Source organism: Littorina saxatilis, unplaced genomic scaffold (genome assembly GCF_037325665.1).
Source record: "Littorina saxatilis isolate snail1 unplaced genomic scaffold, US_GU_Lsax_2.0 scaffold_392, whole genome shotgun sequence".
Lineage (NCBI taxonomy): Eukaryota > Metazoa > Mollusca > Gastropoda > Littorinimorpha > Littorinidae > Littorina > Littorina saxatilis.
This window is the reverse complement of record NW_027126840.1, coordinates 45,001-49,338: the sequence shown is the minus strand read 5'-3', so window position 1 is coordinate 49,338 and position 4,338 is coordinate 45,001.

The window sequence follows — 4,338 nt, the reverse complement described above, 5'->3', positions numbered from 1 at the left end:
AAGAGAACAAGATATAATTTAACAAAGATCATGCTTGCATTTATTTTGATCCATACATTTGCCGAGATTAACATAAAAGTTTAGTAATTTGTTGAAAATGTTCGGCAGTCCTTGACACTATCTTTTCCTCATGTGAAATATGACTTCTGGCCCAGAGCGAAGGCCAAGTTAAAACCAACTTTCGAGCGATTTTAGTCGGAACTAAGTTTATTGTAAAAACGGCGTGCCATGTGAACAGCGCAACAGTCATAGTCATCCTAATTTTAAGCCACCTAGACCTAAAAGGCATGACGGAGCTAGCCATAGGTGAGCGTGCACGCAGACAGCTAAATATAGCGCATGGAGGTAAACCACTTGAGAGTCGGGAGAGAGTCAAGCAGCAACTCAACTGATTTTTCGAGGCGATACTAAATCGTGACTTAATTGTCGCGACCGTTCACATGGCAGATTTTCGCTGATTTCCAACGAACTAAAGCTGGCGGAAAGGTGGTTGTCGGTCTGCCGTGTGAACAGGACTTAAGCTGCATTTTGCACCCAACACTGCCGTGTGAACAGGACTTAAGCTGCATTTTGCACCCAACACTGCCGTGTGAACAGGACTTAAGCTGCATTTTGCACCCAACACTGCCGTGTGAACAGGACTTAAGCTGCATTTTGCACCCAACACTGCCGTGTGAACAGGACTTAAGCTGCATTTTGCACCCAACACTGCCGTGTGAACAGGACTTAAGCTGCATTTTGCACCCAGCACTGCCGTGTGAACAGGACTTAAGCTGCATTTTGCACCCAACACTGCCGTGTGAACAGGACTTAAGCTGCATTTTGCACCCAACACTGCCGTGTGAACAGGACTTAAGCTGCATTTTGCACCCAACACTGCCGTGTGAACAGGACTTAAGCTGCATTTTGCACCCAACACTGCCGTGTGAACAGGACTTAAGCTGCATTTTGCACCCAACACTGCCGTGTGAACAGGACTTAAGCTGCATTTTGCACCCAACACTGCCGTGTGAACAGGACTTAAGCTGCATTTTGCACCCAACACTGCCGTGTGAACAGGACTTAAGCTGCATTTTGCACCCAACACTGCCGTGTGAACAGGACTTAAGCTGCATTTTGCACCCAACACTGCCGTGTGAACAGGACTTAAGCTGCATTTTGCACCCAACACTGCCGTGTGAACAGGACTTAAGCTGCATTTTGCACCCAACACTGCCGTGTGAACAGGACTTAAGCTGCATTTTGCACCCAACACTGCCGTGTGAACAGGACTTAAGCTGCATTTTGCACCCAACACTGCCGTGTGAACAGGACTTAAGCTGCATTTTGCACCCAACACTGCCGTGTGAACAGGACTTAAGCTGCATTTTGCACCCAACAGCAGAAGCCGTAAATCAGAATTCGACATTACAAGATGGCAGGTACTGCAACCGATGTAGAGCAATTCAGCAAACAAGAAGGTAGGTGCTAAAAACCGGCGTAGAGCGTCAACGGCTTGGCACTGAATCCGACCCCCTGTGGATCGCTGATTGCCTGTCTCCTCCCTTGCCTGTGCCTCTGGTCGATATAGACTATAGGTCACTCAGACACGGCGCCAGAACATACCGTCACGCTCATAAGAAAAATACCTATCTCAGTGTTTGGCATTTCTGCAGTGAAACTACAGGGGAAGCTACTGGAAAGATATCTATCATGTGTTAGAGAGTACAAACACTCAGACCAACGGAAACCATTGCCACGGTAACGTAAGGAAAACTGCCGATCTCGTTTCTTGAGTGAGGCACTTTTTCTTTATGATGCCGGATGACTTGTTTTGATAATGTGACGGTATGCAAAAGCTCTTTGTGGGTTGTTATGCAGTTTTGTTGATTGAAAATGTTGCTGTCAGCTCTTTATCTCACGTTCATCCCGTGGTAACAGCTCCAGATACGCAATTTGCAACTTATAAGTAAAACGTGATAGGCAGATTGTTCAGAAACCAAAGAAAGTTTTTTGCGTTTTTCTCAAAACATCAAAACATGACATAGGCAATTATCTTATAAGCGTGACGATAGGTCACTCAGGCACGGCGCCAGATCATACTGTGGTCCTCAGGGGTTGTCATTTGGCGTATATGTTTTTTCTCGACTGTCTCAGTGTCAGTTCCCCTGGTTGATACAAAGGTCCAACCCACTTTGCTGACTGTGGGTACCATTCTAGCGTCAATGTAGATAATTATGCGACTGAGACTGTTTCTCTGTCTGATCGATAGGCTATATGCATTCAGAGGCAGCGGCCAAACACGATTTGTTCACTGGAGTTGCCGTTTTGATGATATCTGTATGTAGGAGACTGTGAATGTTGAAGTCCATGTTTTGCTGGTCGATAGATCACTCACACACACACACACACACACACACACACACACACACACACACACACACACACATACGCACGCACGCACACACACACACACACACATACGCACGCTCGCACACACACACACACATTCACGGACGCACACACGGACGCACGCACGCTCGCACACACATACGCAAACACACACACACACACATACACACACACACACACACACACACACACACATACACACACACACACGCACGCACGCACACACACACACACACACACACACACACACACCTCCTTTCATCGCTGCCCTACATTGTCTCATGACTGTAGAAGTATACCGCCTCTGCTGTAGTTTGTTTACCATTAAAAGCTGGAGTATTCGTACAGGTATGATCAGCAGTCTTTAGATAAGATCATTTACCTACAGACAGTCGACCATTAGTGTTTGAGCATTGGCGTCTGTGGGCGGTTGTGAGAAACGTTACAAATCATGGGAAAATGTCATCCACATTTGGAGATCGCTAATGGGAATAAGTATCAATGCAGGCAGGGGTGAAAAGGTCGGATTGAAGCGAATGCGAAGATGGATTACATGAACACAGTCTGAAAAGATTGCGCTAAAACACTTAAAAGTAACAACAATAGAACGCGCAGACGCTATTATGAGAAACAAAATGACGTAAGTTCTCTAAATGCATTCGACATGTGCAACAAGAGTAGCCTAAGTGAGAGTTATGCGGAACGTCCCGGCACCTGAAACAACACACAGACTAACAGACACACAGACACACACACACACACACAGACACACAGACAGACAGACAAGACACACACACACAGACAGACAGACAGACAGACAGACAACACACACACACACACACACAGACAGACAGACAGACAGACAGACACAGACACACACACACACACACACACACACACACACAGACAGACAGACAGACAGACAGACCGACACACACACACACACACACCCACACACACCCACACACACACACACACACACACACACACACACACACACACACACACACACACACACACACACACACACACACACACACACACACACACACACACACACACAGACAGACAGACAGACAGACAGCCAGACGGGGTGACACCTATACACCCCCGAAAAAACGGGGATGTAATACTTACTTACTTACTTACTTACTTACTGCCTATTGTGCCGGTTGGCATGTATAGGGCAACAACAAAGGACCTCCACTCCTGTCTGTTCTGGGCGAGTCTCTGGATGGTACCCCACGTTTGGTTCAGGGTCTTCAGTTCTCCCTCAACCGTTCGTCACCAGGTGTTCTTTGGTCTGCCTCTCTTCCGCTTTCCCTCTGGCGTCCAGTGAAGGGCAGTCCTGGGATGTAATAACAAGCATTGAAATGAAAAAGTGACTTCATCCTCGAAAAAGGATGATCGCCGCAAGCTCTTATGTTCCTCATTCTCCAAGGCACTCTATATAACTAAGACCAAAAAAGAAATAGGTCTGTTTACGGTAACCCGACCGACCCTAGTTTTTTCGCGCGACCCTAGACTTTTTTTGGGCATTTGGGGGAGAAAAAAAAAATCTTGTTTTTTTTGCAAAATAACGTAAAAATATGGTTTTTTGGAAAAAAGAAAAATAAAAAAATAAAAAAATCCCGACCTACCGACCCTATTTTTTGGGCCTATGTTACCGTAAACAGACCTATTTTTTGGGGGGGCCTAACACTCACGTACACACGGTCATGCACAAGACCCAGCTTTTATGACCGTACATATAAAGTCCTTTGATCAAGACGAGTCTCTTGCGAATAAACACACAAATACATACATACATTGTTACACGGTTGACTTTGAAAGTATTCTTCAAGTTCAGTGTCGGTTGTGCGATATGTCATCATTCTAATCGCACAACCGAACTGTGCATATTTTGTAGCGATTTGAGACAGTTGAGGGGGATTGGTGGGGATGGGG